This window comes from Neopsephotus bourkii, unplaced genomic scaffold, assembly GCF_033783945.1.
Source record: "Neopsephotus bourkii isolate Nb327-2 ecotype Australia unplaced genomic scaffold, CSIRO-AGI_Nbou_v1 NB_1820, whole genome shotgun sequence".
Classification (NCBI taxonomy): domain Eukaryota; kingdom Metazoa; phylum Chordata; class Aves; order Psittaciformes; family Psittacidae; genus Neopsephotus; species Neopsephotus bourkii.
Genome location: NW_026902293.1, coordinates 14286549 through 14301820, shown reverse-complemented (window position 1 = coordinate 14301820; position 15272 = coordinate 14286549). Strand labels below are relative to the sequence as shown.

The 15272-nt window shown below is 42.4% G+C and overlaps 1 protein-coding gene across 3 annotated transcripts in view; it reads right to left on the bottom strand.

Moving 5' to 3' along the window:
• The window catches only part of WWP1 (WW domain containing E3 ubiquitin protein ligase 1), a 58543-nt gene extending 44827 nt beyond the window's left edge, over positions 1-13716 (bottom strand). For 2 of the 3 annotated variants that reach the window (XM_061342846.1, XM_061342848.1), the window contains exon 1: positions 13475-13716. The gene's annotated coding sequence lies outside the window, so the exon portion shown is untranslated. Of the gene's footprint in view, positions 1-8865; positions 9269-13474 lie in introns of those variants that run through there. The other variant, XM_061342847.1, reaches the window with a different exon arrangement.
• Positions 13717-15272: the final 1556 nt, after the last annotated feature.

Below are 15272 nucleotides of genomic sequence, written 5' to 3'. Positions count from 1 at the left end.
GGCAGGTGTAGTGGAGGTATCACACTCTGCATAAGGGAGAGGTTTGACTACAGTCCGTACAATTAATGATGGTGTGGTTAAGAGCAACTGGGTGAGGATTACGGGGATGAAAAACACAAGGAGACTGCATAGTGAGTGTCTACCACCGATACCCCACCCAGCACGCAAGCACTGAGGAGTTATTCTGTAGGCAATTAAGAGAAATCCATGAATGAGTAGTCCTTGTACTTACGAGAGATTTCAAGATCCCAAGTATTAAATAGGAATACCATAGTGCTGTGATGAGCAAGTCTGGGAAATGCTTGAAGTTTGTGAAAGACAGCTTCTTGTCACAAGTAGCCAGTGAGCCAGCTAGGAAATATGTTGCTAGACTTATCTACAAACATAGAACTCATGAGTGATATGACTGTAGGTGGCTCTGTGGGCCACAGTGATCGCAAAACATTTGAGTTTAAAATTTTCAGTGCAATGAGAAAAAAGGACAGCAGAGTTTCTAGCCTGGACTTCACAAGAGCAAACTTTATTCAGGGAACTACTTAACAGAGTACCCTGGGAATATGGTTTTGAGGGCTTAAGTGCTGGTCAGTGCTTAATAACCACCTTCTAGAAACACAGGAGCAGGCAATTTCAGTGTATCTTACATCAAGCAAGCAGGGCAGAAGACCAGCCTGGCTGAACAGGAAACTCCTCATGAAGTTCAATAGCGGAAAAAAAATAATTATCTCTAGGAACAAAGTTAGGTTTTGAAGGAAGATTACAAAGCCATGGATTGTTTACCAGTTGACACAAAAAGCCAACTTTCAATTAGAGTTGAAACTGGCCAGTGTTGTGTGAGATAAGAAGGGTTTTTTCCATGCATGTTAACAGCAAGAGGAGGTCTAATAAATAAATAAATAAATAAATAAAAATAAATAAATTAATAGAAAAAACACCAACATTGGACATACTTGTTGAAGATGGTCACCTGATTAACGGGGATGAAGAAAAACCAGACACATTCAGTGTTTTCATTTTTCTTTTTCTCTCAGTCTTTAATAAGACTGATGGACCTTGAGCTACCAGGTCCCTCAAGTCAGAGAACTAAGAGTGTAAAAACAGTGACTTTCCATTTGTGGATACTCAAATTGTAAGAGACCAGCTGCAGCAGCTGAATGCTCACAAGTCCATGGGACTCGACAGGATTCACCCCCAGGTTCTGAAGGACCTAGTGGATATTATGGTAGGACCCTTCCCAATCAGCTGCCAAAGGTCTTGGGAGTCTGGGGAGGTCTCTGCTGACTGGAAGCTAGCCAATGCTATTCCAATCTACAAAAAGGGCATGAGGGAATACCAAGGAAACTACAGGCCTTTTAGTTCCTTGAAAAATTATGGCTAAGATCACACTGAGTACTACTGAAAGGCATTTAAAGAATAATGCGGGTTCACAAAGAGAGAGTCCTATTTAAATACATTGATAACCTTCTATGACAAGGTCGTCCACATAGTGGATGCAGGGAAAGTGGTGAATGTAGTTTTGGATTTCAGTAAGGCTTTTATTACTGTCCCTCACAGCATCCTTCCAGACAAACTGTCCAGCTGTGGGATAAGCAGGTTCAGAGCGCACTGGGTGAAGAACTGGCTTAAAGGTGGGGCAAAACTGTTTGTAGCAAATGAGCCTACATCTGGTTGACAACCAATCACCATCAGTGTTCCTCAGGTCTCAATTCTAGGGCCAGTTCTGTTCAATATATTTATCAACAATCTGAATGCCAGAGTTAATGTACCATTATCAAGTTTGCTGGCTGGGAAGTAGAGAGGGAAGGGCAATCTCTTCTCCCTGGTATCCAGTCATAGCATATGTAGGAAAAATAGAATGGTTAGGGTTGGAAAGGGCCCCAAGATTGTCAGGGAAATGTATTTTTAACCTTCATTTTAATATTCAGCTGAATAGCCTTTGTATCCACCAGAATAAAGTAATACACTAGACACACACTCTCAGCCTCTCTGAGTTGCTTTGGATAATCCTAACAACTGGCATAAATTACTGTTTATCAGACTGACATCAAGAGCAATATAATGTAATATACCAAGATACATCTCTAAAATATGGGCAGATTTTAGCATAACTACACTGCAAACAAAAAAATCTTACCATAGTTACATGTAGGCAGTTCCATTTTAAATTTTAACTCTATAGGTAACACAATATGGAAAAGTATGGGCTTCAGAACAGACATGCAGCCTAAGCACGTATCAGGAGTGCCCAGATAGCTTATAAAAATCCACTCACAAGAATTCATGCCTGTCACCACCACCTTACTGGTCATAATAGCCTTGACTAGAATGAGCACATCCTTACCGCAGTCACAGCAAAATTAAGAAACCAACAAATTATGAAGGAACATAAACCATTACAGATGTTAATGAAGAGTGATGCTGCTCCTATTAGGCCCTACTCCTTGTTTCTGTGGGGATATGAAGAGACCATGTCTAAGCAATACTAATAATGGAAAACAAATTAATACTGCCCTACAAAATAATCTCCCAATTGTTCTGGGAAGTCAGCAGAAAATGACAATTCAAAGAAGAGGAGAAAGCTACTCAGCATTACAGGCTTACATGGCAGGAAAGGTCATTGCACATTTTTCGGCACTAAGACATTTGATGTGATCTACCTCTCCTCAGTAACTGTACCTCAAAAAATATCTCAAAGAGCTATAAGTAGAATTCACTGCATGTTCTCGCTCTCTTTTCTCTGAATATTTGCTTTTTTAAAATGTGCTATACAAGCCTCTTTCCAGCTGTCAATCTCAGCAGTGTTAAAACACTAAACATGCTTGTCCTAATTCCAGTCACAGACTTCACTAATCTTACCTATTTCTACCTGACAGCACTCACCCAAGCTTTGTCACTTATTTTCCAAAATAGCCCTTCAGTCTCTACAGTGCTAGAAAATTCAACCTGATCCCTAGTAAGGCTCTCAGGTGATAAATAATTCTCACTTCTTAAGAGTTCTCTGCTCTGCTAATTGTTTTCCAATATAATCTGATTCCAAAATTCAACTACACAAAAATGACAAGTTGAGAACATGAACATATAGGTCCTATCAGAGCCCAAACCCTTGACTTTTTAAAGGTCAATGTTGGATGACATCAGTACATTGCACATTAAGTTTAACTCAATGCTACAAAGAAATCAGTGGGCTATAAGAAAAACACTTAAGTATCATACTAAAAGAATGTTTGAAATATTCGTTATTTTCACTCTAGACTGAGTTCATGAGAAACTCAGAAACTCTGATTAAGGTCAGTGCCCTTTCTGGTGAAATGTTAAAGACTAAATTATGTAACTTAAAAGCATTAATAGCTAATTCTCAAGAACAACCAAGTGACTACAAAAACTGCACAGAAGTCATCCAACTCCTCACTGAATGAAGTCGATTTTCAAAATTATTCCCTTATCCTGATTTTTGAGGGACTTCTGAAGGTAGATATTAGACAAAGAGGAAAGACAAACAAGTGAAAAGCATCTCCAGCACCCTTTACCCACATAATGTACATCTGCATGACATGGTCAATGCACAAGCCTTCCTGACTGAAGAGTATTCAAAATCCTTAGTCATTCTTTAAGTCTTCCATATAAATCAGTCATCTTTGCTGTCCTCCTTTGTAACTTCTCCAGTTATACTGTATACCTTTTGAGACAGAGTGGAAAGATGAAAAAAATCCACAAAGCATTCCTTCAAGATAAGAATGTCCCATGGATATAAATAGTAGCATGATGAGGTGGTTTGTTTTATTCTTTATTCTATTCCTGTATCTTCTACAGCAACTGTTGAAACCACCTGCTTTTAAGATGGGGGGTGTCAACTAAAATCTGAAAAATCTTCTTACTTCCCCTCCTTAAAACAGGAAGGGACTGAAACACGAAAATAAGCCTGAAGTGTGTATCTCAACTAATACAGATATACTTAATCTATTTTTAGTCTTTTATGGGCTTTTAAGATTTGAAACTGAAACACCCAACATAGTAAGTTTACTCCAAACAGACAAGAACACCAAACAACTCCAAAAGCAAGCTTTCCCTGGGAAAGGGCAAAAAATTCCAAGAGAGGCTGTAATAGCAGTCTAACTTGCACACAGAAAGTATTTAAAGATGCACACAGAAAGTATTTAAAGTATTCAGTGAAGTGCTAGCTGTATGATCTTTTTTATTAAAACACCTATTACTTAGCAATGGTTTTTCTCCTTGTTTTTATAACAATCTGTTCCTTAGCTTGAATCATGTATTAGCCTATCCCAATTGAATCTTGTAAGAATTATTTCTTAACAGACTAGCCTACTCAACTTCTCAAAGTGTGCTCTCACAACTCCTTGCTTAGCTGTATGACAGAGGGTTAAAAGCACAGGCTGAAATTTATTCATAGTCTGCTCAAGGTTCTGTTGGCCGCCGCTGGAAGCCTCTCTTCACTTCTTCTTATGCTAAATATAAACAGTAGTTTTCATTTTACTTGCACAAGAGCAGTACTATTCCAAAAGCTTTCCCCTCAATCAGTTTACTGGATTTTTTTTCCTGATCAAAAACTGGAATACAAAGAATCACAACAATCTGTTCTGTAAAAGAGATAAAGCTAGGAGGTCTCCACATAGTACCAGAATCACTTACCATAAAATAGTAAGTTTTAGCATTTTTCAAATATGCTTATGTAATTAATACAAAAATAGTATGCAAGGCATTGTATGTTATATTCTTAATGCATTCCAACATTTACTTTTTATTCCATTCCTAATGGGACATTTTCATGAAGCAACTAGTAATTTTATCGGGTTCTTATTAACAAACAATTTACACACCATCTTAACAAACAGTCCTAGCTACTCCCTCCAATGCACATTAGGTCTTATATATTAACACAAAAATCTACTTGTGAACAAATATTAAAATAGCCCGTTATGTCTCTTAAGTTTCCGCTTCCTTTACTCAAATATTTCATCACTTACAGATTTTGCCAGCTCATTAGCAGCAGTCTATTTTGTAATCTTACAAAGTAAGACTCCAGCTAGTATTCTTCCTCATAGCTATTCCCTTAACAATGCAGCTTTATACACCATTCCGTGACAACATCACTTTGTCAGCAACCTCTCACAAGACATTCAGACACGGATTTTATTTTAAAATAACATACAAATATCAGTCTTCTATCAGCTTTTCAATACTAATTGAGTTTTTTGCTGTCCTTGTAATTTATGATATATATAGGCATCACACAAACATGGTGGGATGGCTCCCATGACTGGAGTGTGGGCACAGAAGGTTACAGGCTCTTTAGAAAAGACAGGCCTGGCAGGCGCGGAGGTGGAGTTGCCCTTTATGCTAGGGATAGGCTGGAGAGTATGGAACTCTGTCTGGGGACAGGTGAGCAGTTAACAGAGAGTTTGTGGATCAGGGTTAAAGGGAAGACAGCTATGGGAGACACTACTGTGGGGATCTGTTACAGACCACTGATCAAGAGGAACCTGCGGATGAAGCACTCTATAGACAGATAGGAAAAGCCTCATGCTCACAGGCTTTTGTTCTCATGGGGGACTTCAACCACCCTGACATCTGTAGGAATGGGGGTACAGCCCGGCACAAACAATCCAGGAGGTTCCTCGATCGTGTGGAAGACAACTTCCTTCTGCAAGTAATAGAGGAGCCGACAAGGAGCGGTGCCATGATTGACCTCGTGCTCACCAACAGGGAAGGGCTCATTGGAAATGTGACACTACAGGGCAGCCTCGGATGCAGCAATCACGAGATGGTTGAATTTGAGATCCTCAGGACAGTGAGAAGAGCATGCAGCAAACTCACTAACCAGGACTTCAAAAGAGCAGACTTTGTCCTCTTCAGGAACCTGCTTAGTAAGGTTCCATGGGATATAGCCCTAGAGGGCAGGGGGGCCCAAGACTCTTGGTTGATATTCAAGGATCACCTACTACAAGCTCAGGAGTGTTGCATCCCAACTAGAAGGAAGTGCAGCAGGAGGGCCAGGAGACCTCCTTGGATGGATAAGGAGCTGTTGAGGAAAATTCAAATGAAAAAAAAGGCTTATAAAAGGTGGAAGCAAGGACAGGCAGCCTGGGAAGAGTACAGGGATGTTGTCTGGGAAGATAGGGACCAGGTTAGGAAAGCTAAGGCCCAGTTAGAATTAAACTTAGCTAGGGATATTAAGGATAACAGGAAGGGATTCTACAGGTATGTAGCAAACAAAAAACAGACTAGGGAGAACATAGGCCCCCTCAGGAAGCTCACGGGAGAACTGCCCACCCTGCATTTGGAGAAGGCTGAGGTTCTGAATGACTTCTTTGCCTCAGTCTTCACTGGCAAAGGCTCTGACCTCACCACCCAAGTCTTGGAAGGCAGATGCAGGGACTGTGAGAATGAAGACCTTGGGCCCACTGTAGGAGAAGATCTGGTTCGAGACTATCTTAAAAATCTAAACGTGCACAAGTCCATGGAACCTGGTGAAATCCATCCGCGGGTCCTGAAAGAGCTGGCAAATGTAGTTGCTAAGACGCTGTGCATCATATTTGAGAAATTGTGGCAGTCAGGTGAAGTTCCCGATGACTGGAAAAAGAGAAATATAACCCCCATTTTCAAGAAAGGGAAAATGGATGACCCAGGGAATTACAGACCAGTCAGTCTCACCTCTGTGCCTGGCAAAATCTTGGAGCATATTCTCCGGGAAGGCATGCTAAGGCACATGAAAAACAATAAGGTGGTTGGTGACAGCCAGCATGGCTTCACTAAGGGGAAATCCTGCCTGACCAATTTGATGGCCTTCTATGATAGGGATACAGAAGTGACACACAGGGGTAGGGCAGTTGATGTCATCTACCTGGACTTGTGTAAAGCGTTCGACCCTGTCCCATACGACATCCTTGTCTCTAAATTGTAGAGACATCAACTTGATAGATAGACCACTCGGTGGATAAAGAACTGTCTGAATGGCCACACACAAAGAGTTGTGGTCAATGGCTCAATGTCCAGCTGGAGACTAGTAACGAGTGGTGTCCCTCAGGCATGAGTGTTGAGACCAGTCCTGTTTAACATCTTTGTCACTGACATGGACAGTGGGATAGAGTGCACCCTTAGCAAGTTTGCCAATGACACCAAGCTGTGTGGTTCGGTTGATATGCTGGAGGGAAGGAATGCCATCCAGAGGGACCTTGACACACTTGTGAGGTGGGCCCATGCCAACCTCATGAAATTTAACCATGACAAGTGCTAGGTCCTACACCTAGGTTGGAGCAATCCCAGGCACATCTAGAGGTTGGGTGGAGAATGATTCAGAGCAGCCCTGCGGAGAAGGACTTAGGGAAGCTGGTCAATGAGAAAATGAACATGAGCCAGCATTGTGTGCTTGCAGCCCAGAAAGCCAACCATATCCTGGGCTGCATCAAAAGGAGCATAACCAGCAGGTCGAGGGAGGTGATCCTGCCCCTCTACTCTGCTCTCGTGAGATCTCACCTGGAGTATTGTGTGCAGTTCTGGGGTCCTCAACAGAAAAAGGACATGGAACTGTTGGAACAAGTCCAGAGGAGGGCCATAAGGATAATCAGGGGACTGGAGCACCTCCTGTATGAAGATAGGCTGAGAAAGTTGGGTCTGTTCAGCCTGCAGAAGAGAAGGCTGTGTGGAGACCTCATAGCTGCCTTCCGGTATCTGAAGGGGGGCTATAGGGATGCTGGGGAGGGCCTCTTCATTAGGGACTGTAGTGATAGGACAAGGGGTAATGGTTTAAAACTGAAACAGGGGAAGTTTAGATTGGATATAAGGAAGAAGTTCTTTACTGTTAGGGTGGTGAGGCACTGGAATGGGCTGCCCAGGGAAGCTGGCAATGCTCCATCCCTGGCAATGTTCAAGGCCAGGTTGGATCGAACCTTCGGTAGCATGGTTCAGTTTGAGGTGTCCCTGCCCATGGCAGGTGGGGTTGGAACTAGATGATCTTGAGCTCCTTTCCAACCCTAACTATTCTGTGATTCTATGATATGCAACCAGGCATTATTGAGGAACATGAACTGAAGAGTATGAATTTGCTTCCGTAGTCCAAAATACACTTTTTTCCTTTTAAATCCCAAATCTTCCAGCTACCTCAGTAAGACAGTAGTAATTTTTTAGCAAAGTAACACTTTAAGAAGGCAGGTGGAAGTGGAAAAAAAAAAAAAAAAGTGTGGCAAGAATGAAGGAATAGAAGGAATTGAAATTTAAGAAAGAGCAGCTTCTACACTTCTAGCCTGAGGGGAGAAGAAAAGAGAAGCTGGGCAATCCTCTTGCTCTTCATCTTTTATTTCACTTTTCTTTTATATTCCTTTTTGACTGTTATGTTTACACACAGATACTTTTAATGACACTGTGCATACTAGAAAATGCAAGAGAGCCAGTTCCAACATACCGGTTAGTAAAAACGGGGTCAGTCTTTAAGATGAATGTTCAGCAGTCTTAGCTTATGCTTACGAACAATAACAAAAAAAATCTTACTGAATTTCTGAAGAACTACCACTGTGTTTCAAAACTGGACATGTATTCTTCTTTTTTTTTCATTTCTGATGACCAAATAGATTGTGCAATTTTACAGATTATGAACTTTATCTTTCCTGTTTACGCTTCCCTATTCCAAAACTACAACTCCTTGGATTTGATTTATACTGAGAAATCACTCACTACCTTGAAATGTTCACACAATCCAAAGTTCTCCCCTATTTTTCACCCACCCATTTGAGGGACAGATAAAAGATTTCATTTCTTTCTTTTTCAGGACCCTCACTCATCTCATGCTCCACCCAAATGCTTACAGCAAAAAATCTTGGTTAGAAACCCCCGAAATAAGAAATATATGCAGAGTACCTCTGTGTATTTTTGTCTGTACTCACAGCAGACAAGAGCTCTCTTCTGCCCACTTCAGGCTGCAAGGTGAAGATACTTGAAAGTGTGAAACAATTATTTTGCTGTTTGTTTTTAAAATGTGACATCCTCTTCTAGTCTTTTTTTAAATTGTTTTCTTCCACTCCCACTTGATTTTCAGCAAGCTAACTCTAAAATCCTAGTATTAAAAAGCAGATGGGAGTATTTCTGTGCCGTTAGAACTACCTGAGAAGGTCAGTTACTAACACGTATTTGCATTCTCAGTGCTATTTACACATCAGACAAATCAAGAGAATGTCCGACTGTGTTTTCAGTAACAGGTATTTATGTTTGAAAGAATTATTCTGAAGTGATTTGTGCCACTGAATTATTCCTTGTGTTAGACTTCTGAGGCTGAATTTCACAACAGAAGAATTTGCCTTACTAGTTACATCCCTCCAAGTTAACATCCTTAACAGTGGGAATGTTAAGAAGCTTCTAAACTTGTTACATTTAAGTACCTTGAGACCCTAGAGTCACTTAAAGGAGAACATAAGCACCTCTAACACGTTGCAGCAATGAAAAAAAAAAAAAAAAAAGATTAATTAAAGAAGTTTCAAAAGCCCAAGAATGTAATCTGCTTTGCTAAACACATGCTTCCTCCAATTTTTATTAAATGCTTTATTTTAGTTGGAAGTTATTATAAAGTAGCATAACCAGCTAAGTAAATTTCAGTTTATTCTTCAAAGTCAGTAGAAATTGTAAATTAACTCCAAATCCATATTCTCTTTAAATAGGATTTTGAAAGTGGGTTTTTTTGACAATACTGAATTATCAAACTACACATAAGATCATAAATGTATGAAATCTCAACACCAACTAAGGGGAGAGGGAATAAAAAAAATAAATAAATATGATGTTTGCCATCTATCTGCTGCTACAGATCCACATCAGTATACACTCATGCAAACCTGAAATGATTGCTTCATACTACATAACACATGTAGCAGTTACTAAGACCTACACATAACACAAGCATAAACATTTCCCTGACATAATTTCCTTGAAATGCTAAGAAATAAAATATATATATATATCCAAAACACATAGTGCTCTTCCAGGTAAACAATTCTGACTGCTTATGGCTTCCCTAGAATGTCTGATGTTCCTCTGTAAAGCAACACTATCAACACTTCATTTGCAAAACTGAGCTAAACTTAAGTATGCTTCTGGTTAAACTACTAGGTCCTCAAACACACCAAAAACATATGCCAAAAAGCAGTAATTACAACTTTTCACTTACAGACAGCAATTAAAACCAAAAACTTCCTTTTTGAAGGTAACGTAGCTATTTTTAGCAAAACCCATGCCACGTCACTGTTCCACAAGCCTTTGGAACACCTCTTCTGGACACTCAAACTCCAACTGATGAGGAAGAAGAGACTGCTCTCTACAGCCATATCATTTTCCTTCAAAACCTCCGATACTTCGAATGGCCCATATCCAAGCCTATTTTATGTCACTATAAGAGGATTTCAGCAGACCATGATATATATGAGCTAACAGCTACAGAGAAAGTGCCTTAGTGATTCAAGGAAAACAAACTCTAAATAAGAACCTGAATGGAACCAACTCTTATTGTCTGCACTTATACACAGACCAATGCAATACAGAATCGCAGGATCACAGAACAGTTTGGGTATCCCTGTATATTGTTTAATTCAGAATCCAAAGGAACAGTTCTGGTTTACAAGTTTCATAAAAACAGCAAGAATGACAGGATTTTGGTTAATCTGATGCCACCACGGAAACTGCGGAACCCTTCCCCAGTTTTACATACTTTCATAGCAGAAGGCACACTAAAGCAGCTTTTCTACTGACTGAGATGCATGCAATTGATGCAGAGCTAGAAAACCTTTTGTTTTAATTAAGATGAATGTTACACTGTGCAGACACAGGTAACAGCAGTACTAACCTAGTTTACAAGACATGATATTTTTATCAGAAGCTTCACTCCTTCTCTTCAGCCTTCATGAAAAAAGTCTTCTTAAAGTTAAAAGTAACTTCCAGTAATCACTTAAGTATAGCTTGAAGCAAGCACTTGTTTTGTCTATCACTCCATCCATTCCCTCTCCAAGCCTCACTTCATTATCTGCCTTTCATCCAACTAAACTCTAGGATCAGCCTGGGTTTGGGGGGGCATGGTTTATTTAAGCTAACAGTGAGTGTTGGAGTGCATTAATAGCATCCATTTCCAATAAACATGGCTTAGGTCATGATTTCTTTGTATCCAAAAAACAGGAGAAATCTCTTGCTCCATACACATTCATATTTTTAAGAGGGACAACAAAAAAAAAATTAAAAAAAAATGAAAGTGGGTAGAAATTCCAACTTACCAAAATTTCAAAATCCATATGGAAAGACAAGAAGGAAGAGCAACAGGACTAGCACACTCCTCCTTCCAAAGGTTACACAGGCTCAGGCAAAAGGGTTGGCTCTGAGCTTCGTCAGTATTCCCATGATTTAAGAAGTATTTGTAGGCAGCTGATTATTTAAACTTTATTGCCAACCCTTTAACAAAACACATAGGCTGTTACAATGCTTTGTTAATTGATGTTTAGCAATAAATGTAAATTAGTTTTCCAGTAAAAAAAAAAAATTCATATCCTTTTGGTAACAAGGTGTCCCATGCTAAGAGATTAAATCAGTCCCAAATACGTAAAATTGCCTTCATGTTTTCAAGAATAATTATGTATTTAAAGGAATTATTCTACAATATAATTAGGAAAAGACTACTGGCAGTATTAAGTTACTCAAGCTACAAGCATTTATAGGATCAGACCTATAAAATATAGCTCAAAAATACCAAAAAGGTGACAAAAGGATTCTAAACCCAGTTTCAGAAGCAACGTCAGCTTAAAGTACTTCTAGTTGGCCCATTTGAAAGCGTGTCAAAAGTCTAGATAAACTGTGCTTTTATAATTTTTTTTCTCAAACAGATGAAAAATCCTTCTATTATTTTCTGTGTAAAGTTTAACATTTATTAGCATTAAAATCAATAAAAAATAGTAATTTTGTTTATCCTTGACCAACACAGACTCAGATAAGGCAGCATACAAAACTAAAAAAAAAGTCACTCAAGTTAGTGAAGCACTACCACAGCCCAACAATAATCCATTTGTTTCTGTATCACAAAGATTAAATGAGAATACAAATTTTAAGGGGAGATTCTTATTACTACTAAAGCCATATTGTTTTTCATGTGTATGACCATATACGTAACCCAGCCATCAGCAGTCAATGACAGTATCACCTAGTAAGCCAGTGCTATTAAACTTGCATAACCTGGTTTTAATGCAAAATATTCCAATGACTTTCTATATGACACGGGTGCCATGTGAAAACAGCAACCATGAAAACCTCTTTTTACAGCTTCACCCAAACATCGAAGAGCTCCCATTAAAATGATTAGATAGCCTTAAGTCCTTTTCTCTCTTTGATGTACAGTTTAAACATTTATAGCTCTGAAAGCAGAGCTAGATCATCCTAAACTGGGATGAGAACTGGTACTGTTCCGAAAACAAGACAAATACAAATAAAACCAAGTAAATAAACACACAGAGTTGTAACATTTTGCCACAACATAAACAAAGATAAGTGACATAAATAGGTCTTTTGAGGTCTTGAATTCACGGTCTGCTCAGCAAAGCATACATTAAGAGGACCCAGAGAGACCAGCAGACATATACAACTTGAGCAGTAGCCATAATGACTTTCCACCCTACTATCCTCTCTTCTCTTGAAGGGAGGCACACTACATATACTGTGAGGGGTGACAGCAGCTCATTGTGAAAGGGGAACAGCTCTCACCTCCTCTCTCCCCAGCTTCACTAAAGGAAGATGAACTGAACCGTAACAATATCCTTCTCCTCTGCTTTCACCTCAGACACAGCAAAGGCCAGCCGTGGAACCGCCTGACTCCCACCCTCAATGCCACTCGCAATCTACTCCGCATTGACACAGGTCAGGACTCAGTCCCCAGCCACCCCCATTGGAAAGGCACCAGACAGGAATAAACAAGGTTATTCGCCGACACCGGACACCAGCCACACTCCCCTCTGCTTCCCCCCCAACCCCAGACCTCCACACGCTTCCCACAGCGCCGACCCTCCCTCCCCAGGCAGGTGTGGGCCAGGCCCTCCGCCCCGTCCGGACAGGAGCAAGGGTGGAATACCGCAGGGAAGTACAGCAGTCCTCCAACTGCCAAACGGGGGCATCGAAAGGGGGGAAGCAACAGCCGCCGCCCCCCGATCCAGCAGGGCCCGGGTAGGGGAGGGCGACGAGCTGAAGTACCGGAAAACACAGAGTGAGACCTTACCACAGCTCCCTTCGCCATTTTAGCCCCACACCCACTGTCCCCCTCCCGTCCCTCGGTGACAGGGCAGACCGCACACCGGCCGAAGACCACCTCGCCGACCCCGCTCCCCCGCGGACGAACGGCGGCGAAGAACGAGAATAAGCGGCAGCCGGTTTTCTCCCCAGGCCAGCCGTGTTCTGTCGGGCCAGACCGCAAAGCGAAGCGGCTGCGGCACAGCCTGTTTTGTTTCCTTACCGTGGCTCACAGCCTCACAGCTGCTACCGCCGCCTCCTTCTCCTTCCTCCCACCTTTTTCTTCTTTTTTCCCCTCCTCCTCGCTGCCGCGGCAGCTCCTCACCCCTCCGCGCCGCGTTCCGCCGCCGCCACCGCCGCGCAGAATGATGCCATCTCACAGCGGCATCGGCAACTCCCGCACAAGAGCCCCCCTCCCGCCGCCGCACGCCCCGAACAGCCGAGCCAGCCTCGTGCGCGCGCCCCGGGCGCGGGGAGCAGGAACTTGTGGAGAAACCGCAGTTGGAGCCGCCGCCACCCCGGCGGGAGGGCCCAGTCGAAACGAAGCAGTGCGCAGCGGCGGTGGGAGGGGAATGACGAGCCCGAGCTGAGGCTCTTCAAAGGGGACAGGGCTGATTCCTAGCGCCTGCCCCGGGCTGAACCAACTTGGGCGTTGCGGCGGGGAGAAACGCCGAACGGGAGGAATCAACCTCTCCAGAGGCAGAGGAGGAGCGGCCGAGGCACCGTCCGTAGGGGAGAGCATGCTCGGGCAGGATAAGGAAGCTCTTTGTGAGTCACGGCCCGCCCAGAGACAGCTCATTTACTGCGGCGCTGACAGCCAGTAGACCCCGGTGGGGAGCAGGCGATAAAGACGGTGGTCACTTCTCCACCCCCTCCCTGTGCTGCGCGGGCAGGGCCAGTCCCGCGGTCCTGACAGTCGCCCCGCTCCGGCGCGGCGGGGTCCCGTCGGTCCCGTTGCTGTGTCGGCGGAGCTCTGCTCCTTCTCTTCCCCGTAGCTGGGAGGGCTGATGGAGGAGAGGGGAGGCAGTGTCTTGCAGCGCGGCCTGGCTGGGTCACAGGCGCGCAGTGCAGCCCGTCTGCCTGACGGCGGTGCCTTTGGCGATCCGCCCGGCAGCACACCTTGAGCACCGGCACCGGCGAGGGGTCAGCTGTCGTTAGCTGACGTTAAAACAGGCTGAGGCGTTCCGTGCGGATTTATGAACCTAAAAGTGCTTTTATGTACAAACGTGAGGCGTGTGCCTTACACTGAAGACTAATGATGTGTTAGCTTCGTACTATATAATGTAATGCTATGGAGACAGCGGCAGCATGAGCTTTTGGGCATAAACAAGGCCTTTAAGTGGTTGTCTCAAAGTCCAGTGCCACTGTTCATTGGAAAGAACAAAAGCTTACAATGTGAGGCCCTGAAGCAACTTCTAGTAAAGCCTGGCATTTTGTTCTTAAAAAATGACATGAAGGCCAGCAATCTGATTTGGGCATATAAATTCCTTCAGGAAACAAAGGGGAAGCTCTTATAAGTACTACTTTCTAACCAGCTACTTTCTAATTAAATCGTTCTTCATAGAAAATCTGTGAGAAAACCACAAAGTTTTGAAAAGAAATAAACATTATGTACAGTTAAACTTTAAAAATTATCTTGGACTATTCCAAAAGGAAACAATACTAGTCTTCTGCTAGCTGGTCATACTAGTGCAAGTGCCTGAAAACTTGTTTTGAGTATTTGCATGCAGCAGTTGTGACAGAACTCGTGAACTGTACACTTGCAGAACCCACTGTGGGCAGTTAAGACTAGCTGCTTACAGTTGGCAACCTAATTGGTCCATCTGATCTGCAGAATTCGAGAAACGCGGTTTTCTGTATGACAGCTAAAGCTTACATCTAAAGAAAACTACAGTGCTGTTTTTGTTCTGAGATGGTCCCTTACTTGGAGGGACTACTTTTACAACACTTCGGTAGCACTCCCAGAGTCTGCTTAGTAAGCTGCATCTCTCCTTCCTGCTTGTTTTGCTGAGGTAAAGCAA